Source organism: Platalea leucorodia (assembly GCF_965183815.1).
Source record: "Platalea leucorodia genome assembly, chromosome: 32".
Taxonomy (NCBI): domain Eukaryota; kingdom Metazoa; phylum Chordata; class Aves; order Pelecaniformes; family Threskiornithidae; genus Platalea; species Platalea leucorodia.
In genome coordinates, this window is record NC_138854.1 from 402,400 (window position 1) to 426,745 (window position 24,346).

The following is a 24,346-nucleotide window of genomic DNA, read 5'->3' on the forward strand; positions in this document are numbered from 1 at the left end:
CCTTGAAGAGCAGCAAGAGCTTTTGGTCCTGGCCCCTTTGGTGTGGGAGGAATCCCTGGACGTTCGCAATTGCTGAGCCGGGCTCCGGCTGTACCGAGGGGTGCAGGCAGCTAGTATTGGACTTTGGGAGGCTGTCGCAAGAGAGAGCGCCATCGTTTGTGGGGCTGTGAATGGGGTTGCCTGGCTCCTTGAAGAGCAGCAAGAGCTTTTGGTCCTGGCCCCTTTGGTGTGGGAGGAATCCCTGGACGTTCGCAATTGCTGAGCCGGGCTCGGGCTGTACCGAGGGGCGCAGGCAGCTAGTATTGGACTTTGGGAGGCTGTCGCAAGAGAGAGCGCCATGGTTTGTGGGGCTGTGAATGGGGTTGCGTGGCTCCTTGAAGAGCAGCAAGAGCTTTTGGTCCTGGCCCCTTTGGTGTGGGAGGAATCCCTGGACGTTCGCAATTGCTGAGCCGGGCTCCGGCTGTACCGAGTGGCGCAGGCAGCTAGTATTGGACTTTGGGAGGCTGTCGCAAGAGAGAGCGCCATGGTTTGTGGGGCTGTGAATGGGGTTGCGTGGCTCCTTGAAGAGCAGCAAGAGCTTTTGGTCCTGTCCCCTTTGGTGTGGGAGGAATCCCTGGACGTTCGCAATTGCTGAGCCGGGCTCCGGCTCTACTCGGTTGTGCAGGCAGCTAGTATTGGATTTTGGGAGGCTGTCGCAAGAGAGAGCGCCATCGTTTGTGGGGCTGTGAATGGGGTTGCCTGGCTCCTTGAAGAGCAGCAAGAGCTTTTGGTCCTGGCCCCTTTGGTGTGGGAGGAATCCCTGGACGTTTGCAATTGCTGAGCCGGGCTCCGGCTGTACCGAGGGGTGCAGGCAGCTAGTATTGGACTTTGGGAGGCTGTCGCAAGAGAGAGCGCCATCGTTTGTGGGGCTGTGAATGGGGTTGCGTGGCTCCTTGAAGAGCAGCAAGAGCTTTTGGTCCTGGCCCCTTTGGTGTGGGAGGAATCCCTGGACGTTCGCGATTGCTGAGCCGGGCTCCGGCTGTACCGAGTGACGCAGGCAGCTAGTATTGGACTTTGGGAGTCTCTCGCAAGAGAGAGCGCCAGCGCTTGTGGGGCTGTGAATGGGGTTGCGTGGCTCCTTGAAGAGCAGCAAGAGCTTTTGGTCCTGGCACCTTTGGTGTGGGAGGAATCCCTGGACGTTCGCAATTGCTGAGCCTGGCTCCGGCTGTACTGAGTGGCACAGGCAGCTAGTATTGGACTTTGGGAGGCTGTCGCAAGAGAGAGCGCCATGGTTTGTGGGGCTGTGAATGGGGTTGCCTGGCTCCTTGAAGAGCTGCAAAAGCTTTTGGTCCTGGCCCCTTTGGTGTGGGAGGAATCCCTGGACGTTCGCAATTGCTGAGCCGGGCTCCGGCTGTACTGAGTGGCGCAGGCAGCTAGTATTGGACTTTGGGAGACTCTCGAAAGAGAGAGTGCCAGCGCTTGTGGGGCTGTGAATGGGGTTGCGTGGCTCCTTGAAGAGCAGCAAGAGCTTTTGGTCCTGGCCCCTTTGGTGTGGGAGGAATCCCTGGACGTTTGCAATTGCTGAGCCGGGCTCCGGCTGTACCGAGGGGCGCAGGCAGCTAGTATTGGACTTTGGGAGGCTGTCGCAAGAGAGAGCGCCATGGTTTGTGGGGCTGTGAATGGGGTTGCGTGGCTCCTTGAAGAGCAGCAAGAGCTTTTGGTCCTGGCCCCTTTGGTGTGGGACGAATCCCTGGACGTTCGCAATTGCTGAGCCGGGCTCCGGCTGTACCGAGCGGTGCAGGCAGCTAGTATTGGACTTTGGGAGGCTGTCGCAAGAGAGAGCGCCATCGTTTGTGGGGCTGTGAATGGGGTTGCGTGGCTCCTTGAAGAGCAGCAAGAGCTTTTGGTCCTGGCCCCTTTGGTGTGGGAGGAATCCCTGGACGTTCTCAATTGCTGAGCCGGGCTCCGGCTGTACCGAGGGGTGCAGGCAGCTAGTATTGGACTTTGGGAGGCTGTCGCAAGAGAGAGCGGCAGCGCTTGTGGGGCTGTGAATGGGGTTGCGTGGCTCCTTGAAGAGCAGCAAGAGCTTTTGGTCCTGGCCCCTTTGGTGTGGGAGGAATCCCTGGACGTTCTCAATTGCTGAGCCGGGCTCCGGCTGTACCGAGGGGTGCAGGCAGCTAGTATTGGACTTTGGGAGGCTGTCGCAAGAGAGAGCGCCATGGTTTGTGGGGCTGTGAATGGGGTTGCGTGGCTCCTTGAAGAGCAGCAAGAGCTTTTGGTCCTGGCCCCTTTGGTGTGGGAGGAATCCCTGGACGTTCGCAATTGCTGAGCCGGGCTCCGGCTGTACCGAGTGACGCAGGCAGCTAGTATTGGACTTTGGGAGGCTGTCGCAAGAGAGAGCGCCATGGTTTGTGGGGCTGTGAATGGGGTTGCGTGGCTCCTTGAAGAGCAGCAAGAGCTTTTGGTCCTGGCCCCTTTGGTGTGGGAGGAATCCCTGGACGTTTGCAATTGCTGAGCCGGGCTCGGGCTGTACCGAGGGGTGCAGGCAGCTAGTACTGGACTTTGGGAGGCTGTCGCAAGAGAGAGCGCCATCGTTTGTGGGGCTGTGAATGGGGTTGCCTGGCTCCTTGAAGAGCAGCAAGAGCTTTTGGTCCTGGCCCCTTTGGTGTGGGAGGAATCCCTGGACGTTCGCAATTGCTGAGCCGGGCTCCGGCTGTACTCGTTGGTGCAGGCAGCTAGTATTGGACTTTGGGAGGCTGTCGCAAGAGAGAGCGCCAGCGTTTGTGGGGCTGTGAATGGGGTTGCGTGGCTCCTTGAAGAGCAGCAAGAGCTTTTGGTCCTGGCCCCTTTGGTGTGGGAGGAACCCCTGGACGTTCGCAATTGCTGAGCCGGGCTCCGGCTGTACTGAGTGGCACAGGCAGCTAGTATTGGACTTTGGGAGGCTGTCGCAAGAGAGAGCGCCATCGTTTGTGGGGCTGTGAATGGGGTTGCGTGGCTCCTTGAAGAGCAGCAAGAGCTTTTGGTCCTGGCCCCTTTGGTGTGGGAGGAATCCCTGGACGTTCGCAATTGCTGAGCCGGGCTCCGGCTGTACCGAGCGGCGCAGGCAGCTAGTATTGGACTTTGGGAGGCTGTCGCAAGAGAGAGCGCCATCGTTTGTGGGGCTGTGAATGGGGTTGCGTGGCTCCTTGAAGAGCAGCAAGAGCTTTTGGTCCTGGCCCCTTTGGTGTGGGAGGAATCCCTGGACGTTTGCGATTGCTGAGCCGGGCTCTGGCTGTACTGAGTGGCACAGGCAGCTAGTATTGGACTTTGGGAGGCTGTCGCAAGAGAGAGCGCCAGCGCTTGTGGGGCTGTGAATGGGGTTGCCTGGCTCCTTGAAGAGCAGCAAGAGCTTTTGGTCCTGGCCCCTTTGGTGTGGGAGGAATGCCTGGACTTTCGCAATTGCTGAGCCGGTCTCCGGCTGTACTCGGTGGTGCAGGCAGCTAGTATTGGATTTTGGGAGGCTCTCGAAAGAGAGAGCGCCATCGTTTGTGGGGCTGTGAATGGGGTTGCGTGGCTCCTTGAAGAGCAGCAAGAGCTTTTGGTCCTGGCCCCTTTGGTGTGGCAGGAATCCCTGGACGTTTGCAATTGCTGAGCCGGGCTCCGGCTGTACCGAGTGGCACAGGCAGCTAGTATTGGACTTTGGGAGGCTGTCGCAAGAGAGAGCGCCAGTGTTTGTGGGGCTGTGAATGGGGTTGCGTGGCTCCTTGAAGAGCAGCAAGAGCTTTTGGTCCTGGCCCCTTTGGTGTGGGAGGAATCCCTGGACGTTCGCAGTTCCTGAGCCGGGCTCTGGCTGTACTGAGTGGCACAGGCAGCTAGTATTGGACTTTGGGAGGCTGTCGCAAGAGAGAGCGCCATGGTTTGTGGGGCTGTGAATGGGGTTGCGTGGGTCCTTGAAGAGCAGCAAGAGCTTTTGGTCCTGGCCCCTTTGGTGTGGGAGGAATCCCTGGACGTTCGCAGTTGCTGACCCGGGCTCCGGCTGTACCGAGCGGCGCAGGCAGCTAGTATTGGACTTTGGGAGGCTGTCGCAAGAGAGAGCGCCATGGTTTGTGGGGCTGTGAATGGGGTTGCGTGGCTCCTTGAAGAGCAGCAAGAGCTTTTGGTCCTGGCCCCTTTGGTGTGGGAGGAATCCCTGGACGTTTGCAATTGCTGAGCCGGGCTCCGGCTGTACCGAGCGGCGCAGGCAGCTAGTATTGGACTTTGGGAGACTCTCGAAAGAGAGAGCGCCAGCGTTTGTGGGGCTGTGAATGGGGTTGCGTGGCTCCTTGAAGAGCAGCAAGAGCTTTTGGTCCTGGCCCTTTGGTGTGGGAGGAATCCCTGGACGTTCGCAATTGCTGAGCCGGGCTCTGGCTGTACTGAGTGGCACAGGCAGCTAGTATTGGATTTGGGAGACTCTTGAAAGAGAGAGCGCCATCGTTTGTGGGGCTGTGAATGGGGTTGCCTGGCTCCTTGAAGAGCAGCAAGAGCTTTTGGTCCTGGCCCCTTTGGTGTGGGAGGAATCCCTGGACGTTCGCAATTGCTGAGCCGGGCTCCGGCTGTACCGAGGGGTGCAGGCAGCTAGGATTGGACTTTGGGAGGCTGTCGCAAGAGAGAGCGCCATCGTTTGTGGGGCTGTGAATGGGGTTGCGTGGCTCCTTGAAGAGCAGCAAGAGCTTTTGGTCCTGGCCCCTTTGGTGTGGGAGGAATCCCCGGACGTTCGCAATTGCTGAGCCGGGCTCGGGCTGTACTGAGGGGTGCAGGCAGCTAGTATTGGACTTTGGGAGGCTGTCGCAAGAGAGAGCGCCATGGTTTGTGGGGCTGTGAATGGGGTTGCGTGGCTCCTTGAAGAGCAGCAAGAGCTTTTGGTCCTGGCCCCTTTGGTGTGGGAGGAATCCCTGGACGTTCGCAATTGCTGAGCCGGGCTCCGGCTGTACTGAGTGGCGCAGGCAGCTAGTATTGGACTTTGGGAGTCTCTCGCAAGAGAGACCGCCAGCGCTTGTGGGGCTGTGAATGGGGTTGCGTGGCTCCTTGAAGAGCAGCAAGAGCTTTTGGTCCTGGCCCCTTTGGTGTGGGAGGAATCCCTGGACGTTCGCAATTGCTGAGCCGGGCTCCGGCTGTACCGAGTGGCGCAGGCAGCTAGTATTGGACTTTGGGAGGCTGTCGCAAGAGAGAGCGCCATGGTTTGTGGGGCTGTGAATGGGGTTGCGTGGCTCCTTGAAGAGCAGCAAGAGCTTTTGGTCCTGGCCCCTTTGGTGTGGGAGGAATCCCTGGACGTTCGCAGTTCCTGAGCCGGGCTCTGGCTGTACTGAGTGGCACAGGCAGCTAGTATTGGACTTTGGGAGGCTGTCGCAAGAGAGAGCGCCAGTGTTTGTGGGGCTGTGAATGGGGTTGCGTGGCTCCTTGAAGAGCAGCAAGAGCTTTTGGTCCTGGCCCCTTTGGTGTGGGAGGAATCCCTGGACGTTCGCAGTTGCTGACCCGGGCTCCGGCTGTACCGAGCGGCGCAGGCAGCTAGTATTGGACTTTGGGAGGCTGTCGCAAGAGAGAGCGCCATCGTTTGTGGGGCTGTGAATGGGGTTGCGTGGCTCCTTGAAGAGCAGCAAGAGCTTTTGGTCCTGGCCCCTTTGGTGTGGGAGGAATCCCTGGACGTTCGCAATTGCTGAGCCGGGCTCCGGCTGTACCGAGGGGTGCAGGCAGCTAGGATTGGACTTTGGGAGGCTGTCGCAAGAGAGAGCGCCATCGTTTGTGGGGCTGTGAATGGGGTTGCGTGGCTCCTTGAAGAGCAGCAAGAGCTTTTGGTCCTGGCCCCTTTGGTGTGGGAGGAATCCCCGGACGTTCGCAATTGCTGAGCCGGGCTCGGGCTGTACCGAGTGGTGCAGGCAGCTAGTATTGGACTTTGGGAGGCTGTCGCAAGAGAGAGCGCCATGGTTTGTGGGGCTGTGAATGGGGTTGCGTGGCTCCTTGAAGAGCAGCAAGAGCTTTTGGTCCTGGCCCCTTTGGTGTGGGAGGAATCCCTGGACGTTCACAATTGCTGAGCCGGGCTCCGGCTGTACTGAGTGGCGCAGGCAGCTAGTATTGGACTTTGGGAGTCTCTCGCAAGAGAGACCGCCAGCGCTTGTGGGGCTGTGAATGGGGTTGCGTGGCTCCTTGAAGAGCAGCAAGAGCTTTTGGTCCTGGCCCCTTTGGTGTGGGAGGAATCCCTGGACGTTCGCAATTGCTGAGCCGGGCTCCGGCTGTACCGAGGGGTGCAGGCAGCTAGTATTGGACTTTGGGAGGCTGTCGCAAGAGAGAGCGCCATCGTTTGTGGGGCTGTGAATGGGGTTGCCTGGCTCCTTGAAGAGCAGCAAGAGCTTTTGGTCCTGGCCCCTTTGGTGTGGGAGGAATCCCTGGACGTTCGCAATTGCTGAGCCGGGCTCCGGCTGTACCGAGTGGCGCAGGCAGCTAGTATTGGACTTTGGGAGGCTGTCGCAAGAGAGAGCGCCATGGTTTGTGGGGCTGTGAATGGGGTTGCGTGGCTCCTTGAAGAGCAGCAAGAGCTTTTGGTCCTGGCCCCTTTGGTGTGGGAGGAATCCCTGGACGTTCACAATTGCTGAGCCGGGCTCCGGCTGTACTGAGGGGCGCAGGCAGCTAGTATTGGACTTTGGGAGTCTCTCGCAAGAGAGACCGCCAGCGCTTGTGGGGCTGTGAATGGGGTTGCGTGGCTCCTTGAAGAGCAGCAAGAGCTTTTGGTCCTGGCCCCTTTGGTGTGGGAGGAATCCCTGGACGTTCGCAATTGCTGAGCCGGGCTCCGGCTGTACCGAGGGGTGCAGGCAGCTAGTATTGGACTTTGGGAGGCTGTCGCAAGAGAGAGCGCCATCGTTTGTGGGGCTGTGAATGGGGTTGCCTGGCTCCTTGAAGAGCAGCAAGAGCTTTTGGTCCTGGCCCCTTTGGTGTGGGAGGAATCCCTGGACGTTCGCAATTGCTGAGCCGGGCTCCGGCTGTACCGAGTGGCGCAGGCAGCTAGTATTGGACTTTGGGAGGCTGTCGCAAGAGAGAGCGCCAGCGTTTGTGGGGCTGTGAATGGGGTTGCGTGGCTCCTTGAAGAGCAGCAAGAGCTTTTGGTCCTGGCCCCTTTGGTGTGGGAGGAATCCCTGGACGTTCGCAATTGCTGAGCCGGGCTCCGGCTGTACCGAGTGGCGCAGGCAGCTAGTATTGGACTTTGGGAGGCTGTCGCAAGAGAGAGCGCCATGGTTTGTGGGGCTGTGAATGGGGTTGCGTGGCTCCTTGAAGAGCAGCAAGAGCTTTTGGTCCTGGCCCCTTTGGTGTGGGAGGAATCCCTGGACGTTCGCAATTGCTGAGCCGGGCTCCGGCTCTACTCGGTTGTGCAGGCAGCTAGTATTGGATTTTGGGAGGCTGTCGCAAGAGAGAGCGCCATCGTTTGTGGGGCTGTGAATGGGGTTGCCTGGCTCCTTGAAGAGCAGCAAGAGCTTTTGGTCCTGGCCCCTTTGGTGTGGGAGGAATCCCTGGACGTTTGCAATTGCTGAGCCGGGCTCGGGCTGTACCGAGGGGTGCAGGCAGCTAGTATTGGACTTTGGGAGGCTGTCGCAAGAGAGAGCGCCAGCGTTTGTGGGGCTGTGAATGGGGTTGCGTGGCTCCTTGAAGAGCAGCAAGAGGTTTTGGTCCTGGCCCCTTTGGTGTGGGAGGAATCCCTGGACGTTCGCAATTGCTGAGGTGGTCTCCGGCTGTACCGAGTGGCACAGGCAGCTAGTATTGGACTTTGGGAGGCTGTCGCAAGAGAGAGCGCCATCGTTTGTGGGGCTGTGAATGGGGTTGCCTGGCTCCTTGAAGAGCAGCAAGAGCTTTTGGTCCTGGCCCCTTTGGTGTGGGAGGAATCCCTGGACGTTCGCAATTGCTGAGCCGGGCTCCGGCTGTACCGAGTGACGCAGGCAGCTAGTATTGGACTTTGGGAGTCTCTCGCAAGAGAGAGCGCCAGCGCTTGTGGGGCTGTGAATGGGGTTGCCTGGCTCCTTGAAGAGCAGCAAGAGCTTTTGGTCCTGGCCCCTTTGGTGTGGGAGGAATCCCTGGACGTTCGCGATTGCTGAGCCGGGCTCCGGCTGTACCGAGTGGCACAGGCAGCTAGTATTGGACTTTGGGAGGCTGTCGAAAGAGAGAGCGCCATCGTTTGTGGGGCTGTGAATGGGGTTGCGTGGCTCCTTGAAGAGCAGCAAGAGCTTTTGGTCCTGGCCCCTTTGGTGTGGGAGGAATCCCTGGACGTTCGCAACTGCTGAGCCGGGCTCCGGCTGTACCGAGCGGCGCAGGCAGCTAGTATTGGACTTTGGGAGGCTGTCGCAAGAGAGAGCGCCAGCGTTTGTGGGGCTGTGAATGGGGTTGCGTGGCTCCTTGAAGAGCAGCAAGAGCTTTTGGTCCTGGCCCCTTTGGTGTGGGAGGAATCCCTGGACGTTCGCAATTGGTGAGCCGGGCTCCGGCTGTACCGATCGGTGCAGGCAGCTAGTATTGGACTTTGGGAGACTCTCGAAAGAGAGAGCGCCATCGTTTGTGGGGCTGTGAATGGGGTTGCGTGGCTCCTTGAAGAGCAGCAAGAGCTTTTGGTCCTGGCCCCTTTGGTGTGGGAGGAATCCCTGGACGTTCGCAATTGCTGAGCCGGACTCCGGCTGTACCGAGGGGTGCAGGCAGCTAGGATTGGACTTTGGGAGGCTGTCGCAAGAGAGAGCGCCAGCGTTTGTGGGGCTGTGAATGGGGTTGCGTGGCTCCTTGAAGAGCAGCAAGAGCTTTTGGTCCTGGCCCCTTTGGTGTGGGAGGAATCCCCGGACGTTCGCAATTGCTGAGCCGGGCTCGGGCTGTACTGAGGGGTGCAGGCAGCTAGTATTGGACTTTGGGAGGCTGTCGCAAGAGAGAGCGCCATGGTTTGTGGGGCTGTGAATGGGGTTGCCTGGCTCCTTGAAGAGCAGCAAGAGCTTTTGGTCCTGGCCCCTTTGGTGTGGGAGGAATCCCTGGACGTTCACAATTGCTGAGCCGGGCTCCGGCTGTACTGAGTGGCGCAGGCAGCTAGTATTGGACTTTGGGAGTCTCTCGCAAGAGAGACCGCCAGCGCTTGTGGGGCTGTGAATGGGGTTGCGTGGCTCCTTGAAGAGCAGCAAGAGCTTTTGGTCCTGGCCCCTTTGGTGTGGGAGGAATCCCTGGACGTTCGCAATTGCTGAGCCGGGCTCCGGCTGTACCGAGGGGTGCAGGCAGCTAGTATTGGACTTTGGGAGGCTGTCGCAAGAGAGAGCGCCATCGTTTGTGGGGCTGTGAATGGGGTTGCCTGGCTCCTTGAAGAGCAGCAAGAGCTTTTGGTCCTGGCCCCTTTGGTGTGGGAGGAATCCCTGGACGTTCGCAATTGCTGAGCCGGGCTCGGGCTGTACCGAGGGGCGCAGGCAGCTAGTATTGGACTTTGGGAGGCTGTCGCAAGAGAGAGCGCCATGGTTTGTGGGGCTGTGAATGGGGTTGCGTGGCTCCTTGAAGAGCAGCAAGAGCTTTTGGTCCTGGCCCCTTTGGTGTGGGAGGAATCCCTGGACGTTCGCAATTGCTGAGCCGGGCTCCGGCTGTACCGAGTGGCGCAGGCAGCTAGTATTGGACTTTGGGAGGCTGTCGCAAGAGAGAGCGCCATGGTTTGTGGGGCTGTGAATGGGGTTGCGTGGCTCCTTGAAGAGCAGCAAGAGCTTTTGGTCCTGTCCCCTTTGGTGTGGGAGGAATCCCTGGACGTTCGCAATTGCTGAGCCGGGCTCCGGCTCTACTCGGTTGTGCAGGCAGCTAGTATTGGATTTTGGGAGGCTGTCGCAAGAGAGAGCGCCATCGTTTGTGGGGCTGTGAATGGGGTTGCCTGGCTCCTTGAAGAGCAGCAAGAGCTTTTGGTCCTGGCCCCTTTGGTGTGGGAGGAATCCCTGGACGTTTGCAATTGCTGAGCCGGGCTCCGGCTGTACCGAGGGGTGCAGGCAGCTAGTATTGGACTTTGGGAGGCTGTCGCAAGAGAGAGCGCCATCGTTTGTGGGGCTGTGAATGGGGTTGCGTGGCTCCTTGAAGAGCAGCAAGAGCTTTTGGTCCTGGCCCCTTTGGTGTGGGAGGAATCCCTGGACGTTCGCGATTGCTGAGCCGGGCTCCGGCTGTACCGAGTGACGCAGGCAGCTAGTATTGGACTTTGGGAGTCTCTCGCAAGAGAGAGCGCCAGCGCTTGTGGGGCTGTGAATGGGGTTGCGTGGCTCCTTGAAGAGCAGCAAGAGCTTTTGGTCCTGGCACCTTTGGTGTGGGAGGAATCCCTGGACGTTCGCAATTGCTGAGCCTGGCTCCGGCTGTACTGAGTGGCACAGGCAGCTAGTATTGGACTTTGGGAGGCTGTCGCAAGAGAGAGCGCCATGGTTTGTGGGGCTGTGAATGGGGTTGCCTGGCTCCTTGAAGAGCTGCAAAAGCTTTTGGTCCTGGCCCCTTTGGTGTGGGAGGAATCCCTGGACGTTCGCAATTGCTGAGCCGGGCTCCGGCTGTACTGAGTGGCGCAGGCAGCTAGTATTGGACTTTGGGAGACTCTCGAAAGAGAGAGTGCCAGCGCTTGTGGGGCTGTGAATGGGGTTGCGTGGCTCCTTGAAGAGCAGCAAGAGCTTTTGGTCCTGGCCCCTTTGGTGTGGGAGGAATCCCTGGACGTTTGCAATTGCTGAGCCGGGCTCCGGCTGTACCGAGGGGCGCAGGCAGCTAGTATTGGACTTTGGGAGGCTGTCGCAAGAGAGAGCGCCATCGTTTGTGGGGCTGTGAATGGGGTTGCGTGGCTCCTTGAAGAGCAGCAAGAGCTTTTGGTCCTGGCCCCTTTGGTGTGGGACGAATCCCTGGACGTTCGCAATTGCTGAGCCGGGCTCCGGCTGTACCGAGCGGTGCAGGCAGCTAGTATTGGACTTTGGGAGGCTGTCGCAAGAGAGAGCGCCATCGTTTGTGGGGCTGTGAATGGGGTTGCGTGGCTCCTTGAAGAGCAGCAAGAGCTTTTGGTCCTGGCCCCTTTGGTGTGGGAGGAATCCCTGGACGTTCTCAATTGCTGAGCCGGGCTCCGGCTGTACCGAGGGGTGCAGGCAGCTAGTATTGGACTTTGGGAGGCTGTCGCAAGAGAGAGCGCCATCGTTTGTGGGGCTGTGAATGGGGTTGCGTGGCTCCTTGAAGAGCAGCAAGAGCTTTTGGTCCTGGCCCCTTTGGTGTGGGAGGAATCCCTGGACGTTCTCAATTGCTGAGCCGGGCTCCGGCTGTACCGAGGGGTGCAGGCAGCTAGTATTGGACTTTGGGAGACTATCGCAAGAGAGAGCGCCAGCGCTTGTGGGGCTGTGAATGGGGTTGCGTGGCTCCTTGAAGAGCAGCAAGAGCTTTTGGTCCTGGCCCCTTTGGTGTGGGAGGAATCCCTGGACGTTCGCAACTGCTGAGCCGGGCTCCGGCTGTACCGAGCGGCGCAGGCAGCTAGTATTGGACTTTGGGAGGCTGTCGCAAGAGAGAGCGCCATCGTTTGTGGGGCTGTGAATGGGGTTGCCTGGCTCCTTGAAGAGCAGCAAGAGCTTTTGGTCCTGGCCCCTTTGGTGTGGGAGGAATCCCTGGACGTTCGCAATTGCTGAGCCGGGCTCCGGCTGTACCGAGTGGCGCAGGCAGCTAGTATTGGACTTTGGGAGGCTGTCGCAAGAGAGAGCGCCATCGTTTGTGGGGCTGTGAATGGGGTTGCCTGGCTCCTTGAAGAGCAGCAAGAGCTTTTGGTCCTGGCCCCTTTGGTGTGGGAGGAATCCCTGGACGTTCTCAATTGCTGAGCCGGGCTCCGGCTATACCGAGGGGTGCAGGCAGCTAGTATTGGACTTTGGGAGGCTGTCGCAAGAGAGAGCGCCATCGTTTGTGGGGCTGTGAATGGGGTTGCGTGGCTCCTTGAAGAGCAGCAAGAGCTTTTGGTCCTGGCCCCTTTGGTGTGGGAGGAATCCCTGGACGTTCTCAATTGCTGAGCCGGGCTCCGGCTGTACCGAGGGGTGCAGGCAGCTAGTATTGGACTTTGGGAGGCTGTCGCAAGAGAGAGCGCCAGCGCTTGTGGGGCTGTGAATGGGGTTGCGTGGCTCCTTGAAGAGCAGCAAGAGCTTTTGGTCCTGGCCCCTTTGGTGTGGGAGGAATCCCTGGACGTTCGCAATTGCTGAGCCGGGCTCCGGCTGTACCGAGGGGCGCAGGCAGCTAGTATTGGACTTTGGGAGGCTGTCGCAAGAGAGAGCGCCATCGTTTGTGGGGCTGTGAATGGGGTTGCGTGGCTCCTTGAAGAGCAGCAAGAGCTTTTGGTCCTGGCCCCTTTGGTGTGGGAGGAATCCCTGGACGTTCGCAATTGCTGAGCTGGTCTCCGGCTGTACCGAGTGGCACAGGCAGCTAGTATTGGACTTTGGGAGGCTGTCGCAAGAGAGAGCGCCATCGTTTGTGGGGCTGTGAATGGGGTTGCCTGGCTCCTTGAAGAGCAGCAAGAGCTTTTGGTCCTGGCCCCTTTGGTGTGGGAGGAATCCCTGGACGTTTGCAATTGCTGAGCCGGGCTCGGGCTGTACCGAGGGGTGCAGGCAGCTAGTATTGGACTTTGGGAGGCTGTCGCAAGAGAGAGCGCCAGCGTTTGTGGGGCTGTGAATGGGGTTGCGTGGCTCCTTGAAGAGCAGCAAGAGCTTTTGGTCCTGGCCCCTTTGGTGTGGGAGGAATCCCTGGACGTTCGGAATTGCTGAGCCGGGCTCCGGCTCTACTCGGTTGTGCAGGCAGCTAGTATTGGATTTTGGGAGGCTGTCGCAAGAGAGAGCGCCATCGTTTGTGGGGCTGTGAATGGGGTTGCCTGGCTCCTTGAAGAGCAGCAAGAGCTTTTGGTCCTGGCCCCTTTGGTGTGGGAGGAATCCCTGGACGTTCGCAATTGCTGAGCTGGTCTCCGGCTGTACCGAGTGGCACAGGCAGCTAGTATTGGACTTTGGGAGGCTGTCGCAAGAGAGAGCGCCATCGTTTGTGGGGCTGTGAATGGGGTTGCGTGGCTCCTTGAAGAGCAGCAAGAGCTTTTGGTCCTGGCCCCTTTGGTGTGGGAGGAATCCCTGGACGTTCGCAGTTCCTGAGCCGGGCTCCGGCTGTACTGAGTGGCACAGGCAGCTAGTATTGGACTTTGGGAGGCTGTCGCAAGAGAGAGCGCCATCGTTTGTGGGGCTGTGAATGGGGTTGTGTTGCTCCTTGAAGAGCAGCAAGAGCTTTTGGTCCTGGCCCCTTTGGTGTGGGAGGAATCCCTGAATGTTCGCAATTGCTGAGCCGGGCTCCGGCTGTACTGAGCGGCGCAGGCAGCTAGTATTGGACTTTGGGAGGCTGTCGCAAGAGAGAGCGCCAGCGTTTGTGGGGCTGTGAATGGGGTTGCGTGGCTCCTTGAAGAGCAGCAAGAGCTTTTGGTCCTGGCCCCTTTGGTGTGGGAGGAATCCCTGGACGTTTGCAATTGCTGAGCCGGGCTCCGGCTGTACCGAGGGGTGCAGGCAGCTAGTGTTGGACTTTGGGAGGCTGTCGCAAGAGAGAGCGCCATCGTTTGTGGGGCTGTGAATGGGGTTGCCTGGCTCCTTGAAGAGCTGCAAAAGCTTTTGGTCCTGGCCCCTTTGGTGTGGGAGGAATCCCTGGACGTTCGCAATTGCTGAGCCGGGCTCCGGCTGTACTGAGTGGCGCAGGCAGCTAGTATTGGACTTTGGGAGACTCTCGAAAGAGAGAGCGCCAGCGCTTGTGGGGCTGTGAATGGGGTTGCCTGGCTCCTTGAAGAGCAGAAAGAGCTTTTTGTCCTGGCACCTTTGGTGTGGGAGGAATCCCTGGACGTTCGCAATTGCTGAGCCGGGCTCCGGCTGTACCGAGGGGCGCAGGCAGCTAGTATTGGACTTTGGGAGGCTGTCGCAAGAGAGAGCGCCAGCGTTTGTGGGGCTGTGAATGGGGTTGCGTGGCTCCTTGAAGAGCAGCAAGAGCTTTTGGTCCTGGCCCCTTTGGTGTGGGAGGAATCCCTGGACGTTCGCAATTGCTGAGCCGGGCTCCGGCTGTACCGAGCGGTGCAGGCAGCTAGTATTGGACTTTGGGAGGCTGTTGCAAGAGAGAGCGCCATCGTTTGTGGGGCTGTGAATGGGGTTGCCTGGCTCCTTGAAGAGCAGCAAGAGCTTTTGGTCCTGGCCCCTTTGGTGTGGGAGGAATCCCTGGACGTTCGCAATTGCTGAGCCGGGCTCCGGCTGTACCGAGCGGCGCAGGCAGCTAGTATTGGACTTTGGGAAGCTGTCGCAAGAGAGAGCGCCATCGTTTGTGGGGCTGTGAATGGGGTTGCGTGGCTCCTTGAAGAGCAGCAAGAGCTTTTGGTCCTGGCCCCTTTGGTGTGGGAGGAATCCCTGGACGTTCGCAATTGCTGAGCCGGGCTCCGGCTGTACCGAGTGGCACAGGCAGCTAGTATTGGACTTTGGGAGGCTGTCGCAAGAGAGAGCGCCAGCGTTTGTGGGGCTGTGAATGGGGTTGCGTGGCTCCTTGAAGAGCAGCAAGAGCTTTTGGTCCTGGCCCCTTTGGTGTGGGAGGAATCCCTGGACGTTCGCAGTTCCTGAGCCGGGCTCCGGCTGTACTGAGTGGCACAGGCACCTAGTATTGGATTTTGGGAGGCTGTCGCAAGAGAGAGCGCCAGCGTTTGTGGGGCTGTGAATGGGGTTGCGTGGCTCCTTGAAGAGCAGCAAGAGCTTTTGGTCCTGGCCCCTTTGGTGTGGGAGGAATCCCTGGACGTTTGCAATTGCTGAGCCGGGCTCCGGCTGTACCGAGGGGTGCAGGCAGCTAGTATTGGACTTTGGGAGACTCTCGAAAGAGAGAGCGCCATCGTTTGTGGGGCTGTGAATGGGGTTGCGTGGCTCCTTGAAGAGCAGCAAGAGCTTTTGGTCCTGGCCCCTTTGGTGTGGGAGGAATCCCTGGACGTTCGCGATTGCTGAGCCGGACTCCGGCTGTACCGAGTGACGCAGGCAGCTAGTATTGGACTTTGGGAGTCTCTCGCAAGAGAGAGCGCCAGCGCTTGTGGGGCTGTGAATGGGGTTGCGTGGCTCCTTGAAGAGCAGCAAGAGCTTTTGGTCCTGGCACCTTTGGTGTGGGAGGAATCCCTGGACGTTCGCAATTGCTGAGCCGGGCTCCGGCTGTACTGAGTGGCGCAGGCAGCTAGTATTGGACTTTGGGAGACTCTCGAAAGAGAGAGCGCCAGCGCTTGTGGGGCTGTGAATGGGGTTGCGTGGCTCCTTGAAGAGCAGCAAGAGCTTTTGGTCCTGGCCCCTTTGGTGTGGGAGGAATCCCTGGACGTTCGCAATTGCTGAGCCGGGCTCCGGCTGTACCGAGGGGCGCAGGCAGCTAGTATTGGACTTTGGGAGGCTGTCGCAAGAGAGAGCGCCAGCGTTTGTGGGGCTGTGAATGGGGTTGCGTGGCTCCTTGAAGAGCAGCAAGAGCTTTTGGTCCTGGCCCCTTTGGTGTGGGAGGAATCCCTGGACGTTCGCAATTGCTGAGCCGGGCTCCGGCTGTACCGAGGGGTGCAGGCAGCTAGTATTGGACTTTGGGAGGCTGTTGCAAGAGAGAGCGCCATCGTTTGTGGGGCTGTGAATGGGGTTGCCTGGCTCCTTGAAGAGCAGCAAGAGCTTTTGGTCCTGGCCCCTTTGGTGTGGGAGGAATCCCTGGACGTTCGCAATTGCTGAGCCGGGCTCCGGCTGTACCGAGCGGCGCAGGCAGCTAGTATTGGACTTTGGGAAGCTGTCGCAAGAGAGAGCGCCATCGTTTGTGGGGCTGTGAATGGGGTTGCGTGGCTCCTTGAAGAGCAGCAAGAGCTTTTGGTCCTGGCCCCTTTGGTGTGGGAGGAATCCCTGGACGTTCGCAGTTCCTGAGCCGGGCTCCGGCTGTACCGAGTGGCACAGGCAGCTAGTATTGGACTTTGGGAGGCTGTCGCAAGAGAGAGCGCCAGCGTTTGTGGGGCTGTGAATGGGGTTGCGTGGCTCCTTGAAGAGCAGCAAGAGCTTTTGGTCCTGGCCCCTTTGGTGTGGGAGGAATCCCTGGACGTTTGCAATTGCTGAGCCGGGCTCCGGCTGTACCGAGGGGTGCAGGCAGCTAGTATTGGACTTTGGGAGACTCTCGAAAGAGAGAGCGCCATCGTTTGTGGGGCTGTGAATGGGGTTGCGTGGCTCCTTGAAGAGCAGCAAGAGCTTTTGGTCCTGGCCCCTTTGGTGTGGGAGGAATCCCTGGATGTTCGCGATTGCTGAGCCGGACTCCGGCTGTACCGAGTGACGCAGGCAGCTAGTATTGGACTTTGGGAGACTCTCGAAAGAGAGAGTGCCAGCGCTTGTGGGGCTGTGAATGGGGTTGCGTGGCTCCTTGAAGAGCAGCAAGAGCTTTTGGTCCTGGCCCCTTTGGTGTGGGAGGAATCCCTGGACGTTTGCAATTGCTGAGCCGGGCTCCGGCTGTACCGAGGGGCGCAGGCAGCTAGTATTGGACTTTGGGAGGCTGTCGCAAGAGAGAGCGCCAGCGTTTGTGGGGCTGTGAATGGGGTTGCGTGGCTCCTTGAAGAGCAGCAAGAGCTTTTGGTCCTGGCCCCTTTGGTGTGGGACGAATCCCTGGACGTTCGCAATTGCTGAGCCGGGCTCCGGCTGTACCGAGCGGTGCAGGCAGCTAGTATTGGACTTTGGGAGGCTGTCGCAAGAGAGAGCGCCATCGTTTGTGGGGCTGTGAATGGGGTTGCGTGGCTCCTTGAAGAGCAGCAAGAGCTTTTGGTCCTGGCCCCTTTGGTGTGGGAGGAATCCCTGGACGTTCTCAATTGCTGAGCCGGGCTCCGGCTGTACCGAGGGGTGCAGGCAGCTAGTATTGGACTTAGGGAGGCTATCGCAAGAGAGAGCGCCATCGTTTGTGGGGCTGTGAATGGGGTTGCGTGGCTCCTTGAAGAGCAGCAAGAGCTTTTGGTCCTGGCCCCTTTGGTGTGGGAGGAATCCCTGGACGTTCGCAATTGCTGAGCCTGGCTCCGGCTGTACCGAGTGGCACAGGCAGCTAGTATTGGACTTTGGGAGGCTGTCGCAAGAGAGAGCGCCATCGTTTGTGGGGCTGTGAATGGGGTTGCCTGGCTCCTTGAAGAGCAGCAAGAGCTTTTGGTCCTGGCCCCTTTGGTGTGGGAGGAATCCCTGGACGTTCGCAATTGCTGAGCCGGGCTCCGGCTGTACCGAGTGACGCAGGCAGCTAGTATTGGACTTTGGGAGTCTCTCGCAAGAGAGAGCGCCAGCGTTTGTGGGGCTGTGAATGGGGTTGCCTGGCTCCTTGAAGAGCAGCAAGAGCTTTTGGTCCTGGCCCCTTTGGTGTGGGAGGAATCCCTGGACGTTCGGAATTGCTGAGCCGGGCTCCGGCTCTACTCGGTTGTGCAGGCAGCTAGTATTGGATTTTGGGAGGCTGTCGCAAGAGAGAGCGCCATCGTTTGTGGGGCTGTGAATGGGGTTGCCTGGCTCCTTGACGAGCAGCAAGAGCTTTTGGTCCTGGCCCCTTAGGTGTGGGAGGAATCCCTGGACGTTCGCAATTGCTGAGCTGGTCTCCGGCTGTACCGAGTGGCACAGGCAGCTAGTATTGGACTTTGGGAGGCTGTCGCAAGAGAGAGCGCCATCGTTTGTGGGGCTGTGAATGGGGTTGCGTGGCTCCTTGAAGAGCAGCAAGAGCTTTTGGTCCTGGCCCCTTTGGTGTGGGAGGAATCCCTGGACGTTCGCAGTTCCTGAGCCGGGCTCCGACTGTACTCAGTGGCACAGGCAGCTAGTATTGGATTTTGGGAGGCTGTCGCAAGAGAGAGCGCCATCGTTTGTGGGGCTGTGAATGGGGTTGTGTTGCTCCTTGAAGAGCAGCAAGAGCTTTTGGTCCTGGCCCCTTTGGTGTGGGAGGAATCCCTGGATGTTCGCAATTGCTGAGCCGGGCTCCGGCTGTACTGAGCGGCGCAGGCAGCTAGTATTGGACTTTGGGAGGCTGTCGCAAGAGAGAGCGCCATCGTTTGTGGGGCTGTGAATGGGGTTGCGTGGCTCCTTGAAGAGCAGCAAGAGCTTTTGGTCCTGGCCCCTTTGGTGTGGGAGGAATCCCTGGACGTTCACAATTGCTGAGCCGGGCTCTGGCTTTACCGAGCGGAGCAGGCAGCTAGTATTGGACTTTGGGAGACTCTCGAAAGAGAGAGCGCCAGCGCTTGTGGGGCTGTGAATGGGGTTGCGTGGCTCCTTGAAGAGCAGCAAGAGCTTTTGGTCCTGGCCCCTTTGGTGTGGGAGGAATCCCTGGACGTTCGCAATTGCTGAGCCGGGCTCCGGCTGTACCGAGTGGCACAGGCAGCTAGTATTGGACTTTGGGAGGCTGTCGCAAGAGAGAGCGCCAGCGTTTGTGGGGCTGTGAATGGGGTTGCGTGGCTCCTTGAAGAGCAGCAAGAGCTTTTGGTCCTGGCCCCTTTGGTGTGGGAGGAATCCCTGGACGTTCGCAATTGCTGAGCCGGGCTCCGGCTGTACTGAGGGGCGCAGGCAGCTAGTATTGGACTTTGGGAGTCTCTCGCAAGAGAGAGCGCCAGCGTTTGTGGGGCTGTGAATGGGGTTGCGTGGCTCCTTGAAGAGCAGCAAGAGCTTTTGGTCCTGGCCCCTTTGGTGTGGGAGGAATCCCTGGACGTTCGGAATTGCTGAGCCGGGCTCCGGCTCTACTCGGTTGTGCAGGCAGCTAGTATTGGACTTTGGGAGGCTCTCGAAAGAGAGAGCGCCAGCATTTGTGGGGCTGTGAATGGGGTTGCCTGGCTCCTTGACGAGCAGCAAGAGCTTTTGGTCCTGGCCCCTTAGGTGTGGGAGGAATCCCTGGACGTTCGCAATTGCTGAGCTGGTCTCCGGCTGTACCGAGTGGCACAGGCAGCTAGTATTGGACTTTGGGAGGCTGTCGCAAGAGAGAGCGCCATCGTTTGTGGGGCTGTGAATGGGGTTGCGTGGCTCCTTGAAGAGCAGCAAGAGCTTTTGGTCCTGGCCCCTTTGGTGTGGGAGGAATCCCTGGACGTTCGCAGTTCCTGAGCCGGGCTCCGACTGTACTCAGTGGCACAGGCAGCTAGTATTGGATTTTGGGAGGCTGTCGCAAGAGAGAGCGCCATCGTTTGTGGGGCTGTGAATGGGGTTGTGTTGCTCCTTGAAGAGCAGCAAGAGCTTTTGGTCCTGGCCCCTTTGGTGTGGGAGGAATCCCTGGATGTTCGCAATTGCTGAGCCGGGCTCCGGCTGTACTGAGCGGCGCAGGCAGCTAGTATTGGACTTTGGGAGGCTGTCGCAAGAGAGAGCGCCATCGTTTGTGGGGCTGTGAATGGGGTTGCGTGGCTCCTTGAAGAGCAGCAAGAGCTTTTGGTCCTGGCCCCTTTGGTGTGGGAGGAATCCCTGGACGTTCACAATTGCTGAGCCGGGCTCTGGCTTTACCGAGCGGAGCAGGCAGCTAGTATTGGACTTTGGGAGACTCTCGAAAGAGAGAGCGCCAGCGCTTGTGGGGCTGTGAATGGGGTTGCGTGGCTCCTTGAAGAGCAGCAAGAGCTTTTGGTCCTGGCCCCTTTGGTGTGGGAGGAATCCCTGGACGTTCGCAATTGCTGAGCCGGGCTCCGGCTGTACTGAGTGGCACAGGCAGCTAGTATTGGACTTTGGGAGGCTGTCGCAAGAGAGAGCGCCAGCGTTTGTGGGGCTGTGAATGGGGTTGCGTGGCTCCTTGAAGAGCAGCAAGAGCTTTTGGTCCTGGCCCCTTTGGTGTGGGAGGAATCCCTGGACGTTTGCAATTGCTGAGCCGGGCTCCGGCTGTACCGAGGGGTGCAGGCAGCTAGTGTTGGACTTTGGGAGGCTGTTGCAAGAGAGAGCGCCAGCGTTTGTGGGGCTGTGAATGGGGTTGCCTGGCTCCTTGAAGAGCTGCAAAAGCTTTTGGTCCTGGCCCCTTTGGTGTGGGAGGAATCCCTGGACGTTCGCAATTGCTGAGCCGGGCTCCGGCTGTACTGAGTGGCGCAGGCAGCTAGTATTGGACTTTGGGAGACTCTCGAAAGAGAGAGCGCCAGCGTTTGTGGGGCTGTGAATGGGGTTGCGTGGCTCCTTGAAGAGCAGCAAGAGCTTTTGGTCCTGGCCCCTTTGGTGTGGGAGGAATCCCTGGACGTTCGCAATTGCTGAGCCGGGCTCCGGCTGTACCGAGCGGTGCAGGCAGCTAGTATTGGACTTTGGGAGGCTGTTGCAAGAGAGAGCGCCATGGTTTGTGGGGCTGTGAATGGGGTTGCGTGGCTCCTTGAAGAGCAGCAAGAGCTTTTGGTCCTGGCCCCTTTGGTGTGGGAGGAATCCCTGGACGTTCGCAATTGCTGAGCCGGGCTCCGGCTGTACCGAGCGGTGCAGGCAGCTAGTATTGGACTTTGGGAAGCTGTCGCAAGAGAGAGCGCCATGGTTTGTGGGGCTGTGAATGGGGTTGCGTGGCTCCTTGAAGAGCAGCAAGAGCTTTTGGTCCTGGCCCCTTTGGTGTGGGAGGAATCCCTGGACGTTCGCAATTGCTGAGCCGGGCTCCGGCTGTACCGAGCGGCGCAGGCAGCTAGTATTGGACTTTGGGAGGCTGTCGCAAGAGAGAGCGCCAGCGTTTGTGGGGCTGTGAATGGGGTTGCGTGGCTCCTTGAAGAGCAGCAAGAGCTTTTGGTCCTGGCCCCTTTGGTGTGGGAGGAATCCCTGGACGTTCGCAATTGCTGAGCCGGGCTCCGGCTGTACCGAGCGGCGCAGGCAGCTATTATTCGACTTTGGGAGGCTGTTGCAAGAGAGAGCGCCATCGTTTGTGGGGCTGTGAATGGGGTTGCGTGGCTCCTTGAAGAGCAGCAAGAGCTTTTGGTCCTGGCCCCTTTGGTGTGGGAGGAATCCCTGGACGTTCGCAATTGCTGAGCCGGGCTCCGGCTGTACCGAGGGGCGCAGGCAGCTAGTATTGGATTTGGGAGGCTGTCGCAAGAGAGAGCGCCAGTGTTTGTGGGGCTGTGAATGGGGTTGCCTGGCTCCTTGAAGAGCAGCAAGAGCTTTTGGTCCTGGCCCCTTTGGTGTGGGAGGAATCCCTGGACGTTCGCAATTGCTGAGCCGGGCTCTGGCTGTACCGAGCGGCGCAGGCAGCTAGTATTGGACTTTGGGAGACTCTCGAAAGAGAGAGCGCCAGCGCTTGTGGGGCTGTGAATGGGGTTGCGTGGCTCCTTGAAGAGCAGCAAGAGCTTTTGGTCCTGGCCCCTTTGGTGTGGGAGGAATCCCTGGACGTTCGCAATTGCTGAGCCGGGCTCCGGCTGTACCGAGGGGTGCAGGCAGCTAGTATTGGACTTTGGGAGACTCTCGAAAGAGAGAGCGCCATCGTTTGTGGGGCTGTGAATGGGGTTGCGTGGCTCCTTGAAGAGCAGCAAGAGCTTTTGGTCCTGGCCCCTTTGGTGTGGGAGGAATCCCTGGACGTTCGCGATTGCTGAGCCGGACTCCGGCTGTACCGAGGGGTGCAGGCAGCTAGTGTTGGACTTTGGGAGGCTGTCGCAAGAGAGAGCGCCATCGTTTGTGGGGCTGTGAATGGGGTTGCGTGGCTCCTTGAAGAGCAGCAAGAGCTTTTGGTCCTGGCACCTTTGGTGTGGGAGGAATCCCTGGACGTTCGCAATTGCTGAGCCTGGCTCCGGCTGTACTGAGTGGCACAGGCAGCTAGTATTGGACTTTGGGAGGTTGTCGCAAGAGAGAGCGCCATCGTTTGTGGGGCTGTGAATGGGGTTGCGTGGCTCCTTGAAGAGCTGCAAAAGCTTTTGGTCCTGGCCCCTTTGGTGTGGGAGGAATCCCTGGACGTTCGCAATTGCTGAGCCGGGCTCCGGCTGTACTGAGTGGCGCAGGCAGCTAGTATTGGACTTTGGGAGACTCTCGAAAGAGAGAGCGCCAGCGCTTGTGGGGCTGTGAATGGGGTTGCCTGGCTCCTTGAAGAGCAGCAAGAGCTTTTGGTCCTGGCCCCTTTGGTGTGGGAGGAATCCCTGGACGTTCTCAATTGCTGAGCCGGGCTCCGGCTGTACCGAGTGGCACAGGCAGCTAGTATTGGACTTTGGGAGGCTGTCGCAAGAGAGAGCGCCAGCGTTTGTGGGGCTGTGAATGGGGTTGCGTGGCTCCTTGAAGAGCAGCAAGAGCTTTTGGTCCTGTCCCCTTTGGTGTGGGAGGAATCCCTGGACGTTCGCAGTTCCTGAGCCGGGCTCCGGCTGTACTGAGTGGCACAGGCAGCTAGTATTGGACTTTGGGAGGCTGTCGCAAGAGAGAGCGCCATCGTTTGTGGGGCTGTGAATGGGGTTGCGTGGCTCCTTGAAGAGCAGAAAGAGCTTTTGGTCCTGGCCCCTTTGGTGTGGGAGGAATCCCTGGACGTTCGCAATTGCTGAGCCGGACTCTGGCTGTACCGAGCGGCGCAGGCAGCTAGTATTGGATTTTGGGAGGCTCTCGCAAGAGAGAGCGCCAGCGTTTGTGGGGCTGTGAATGGGGTTGCCTGGCTCCTTGAAGAGCAGCAAGAGCTTTTGGTCCTGGCCCCTTTGGTGTGGGAGGAATCCCTGGACGTTCGCAATTGCTGAGCCGGGCTCCGGCTGTACTGAGGGGCGCAGGCAGCTAGTATTGGACTTTGGGAGTCTCTCGCAAGAGAGAGCGCCAGTGTTTGTGGGGCTGTGAATGGGGTTGCGTGGCTCCTTGAAGAGCAGCAAGAGCTTTTGGTCCTGGCCCCTTTGGTGTGGGAGGAATCCCTGGACGTTCGCAATTGCTGAGCTGGGCTCCGGCTGTACCGAGGGGTGCAGGCAGCTAGTATTGGACTTTGGGAGGCTGTCGCAAGAGAGAGCGTCAGCGTTTGTGGGGCTGTGAATGGGGTTGCCTGGCTCCTTGAAGAGCTGCAAAAGCTTTTGGTCCTGGCCCCTTTGGTGTGGGAGGAATCCCTGGACGTTCGCAATTGCTGAGCCGGTCTCCGGCTGTACTGAGTGGCGCAGGCAGCTAGTATTGGACTTTTGGAGACTCTCGAAAGAGAGAGCGCCAGCGCTTGTGGGGCTGTGAATGGGGTTGCGTGGCTCCTTGAAGAGCAGCAAGAGCTTTTGGTCCTGGCCCCTTTGGTGTGGGAGGAATCCCTGGACGTTCTCAATTGCTGAGCCGGGCTCCGGCTGTACCGAGTGGCACAGGCAGCTAGTATTGGACTTTGGGAGGCTGTCGCAAGAGAGAACGCCAGCGTTTGTGGGGCTGTGAATGGGGTTGCGTGGCTCCTTGAAGAGCAGCAAGAGCTTTTGGTCCTGTCCCCTTTGGTGTGGGAGGAATCCCTGGACGTTCGCAGTTCCTGAGCCGGGCTCCGGCTGTACTGAGTGGCACAGGCAGCTAGTATTGGACTTTGGGAGGCTGTCGCAAGAGAGAGCGCCATCGTTTGTGGGGCTGTGAATGGGGTTGCGTGGCTCCTTGAAGAGCAGCAAGAGCTTTTGGTCCTGGCCCCTTTGGTGTGGGAGGAATCCCTGGACGTTCGCAATTGCTGAGCCGGACTCTGGCTGTACCGAGCGGCGCAGGCAGCTAGTATTGGATTTTGGGAGGCTGTCGCAAGAGAGAGCGCCAGCGTTTGTGGGGCTGTGAATGGGGTTGCCTGGCTCCTTGAAGAGCAGCAAGAGCTTTTGGTCCTGCCCCCTTTGGTGTGGGAGGAATCCCTGGACGTTCGCAATTGCTGAGCCGGGCTCCGGCTGTACTGAGGGGCGCAGGCAGCTAGTATTGGACTTTGGGAGTCTCTCGCAAGAGAGAGCGCCAGTGTTTGTGGGGCTGTGAATGGGGTTGCGTGGCTCCTTGAAGAGCAGCAAGAGCTTTTGGTCCTGGCCCCTTTGGTGTGGGAGGAATCCCTGGACGTTCGCAATTGCTGAGCTGGGCTCCGGCTGTACCGAGGGGTGCAGGCAGCTAGTATTGGACTTTGGGAGTCTCTCGCAAGAGAGAGCGCCATCGTTTGTGGGGCTGTGAATGGGGTTGCCTGGCTCCTTGAAGAGCAGCAAGAGCTTTTGGTCCTGGCCCCTTCGGTGTGGGAGGAATCCCTGGACGTTTGCAATTGCTGAGCTGGGCTCCGGCTGTACCGAGCGGCGCAGGCAGCTAGTATTGGACTTTGGGAGGCTCTCGCAAGAGAGGGCGCCAGCGTTTGTGGGGCTGTGAATGGGGTTGCCTGGCTCCTCGAAGAGCAGCAAGAGCTTTTGGTCCTGGCCCCTTTGGTGTGGGAGGAATCCCTGGACGTTCGCAGTTCCTGAGCCGGGCTCCGGCTGTACTGAGGGGCGCAGGCAGCTAGTATTGGACTTTGGGAGGCTGTCGCAAGAGAGAGCGCCAGCGTTTGTGGGGCTGTG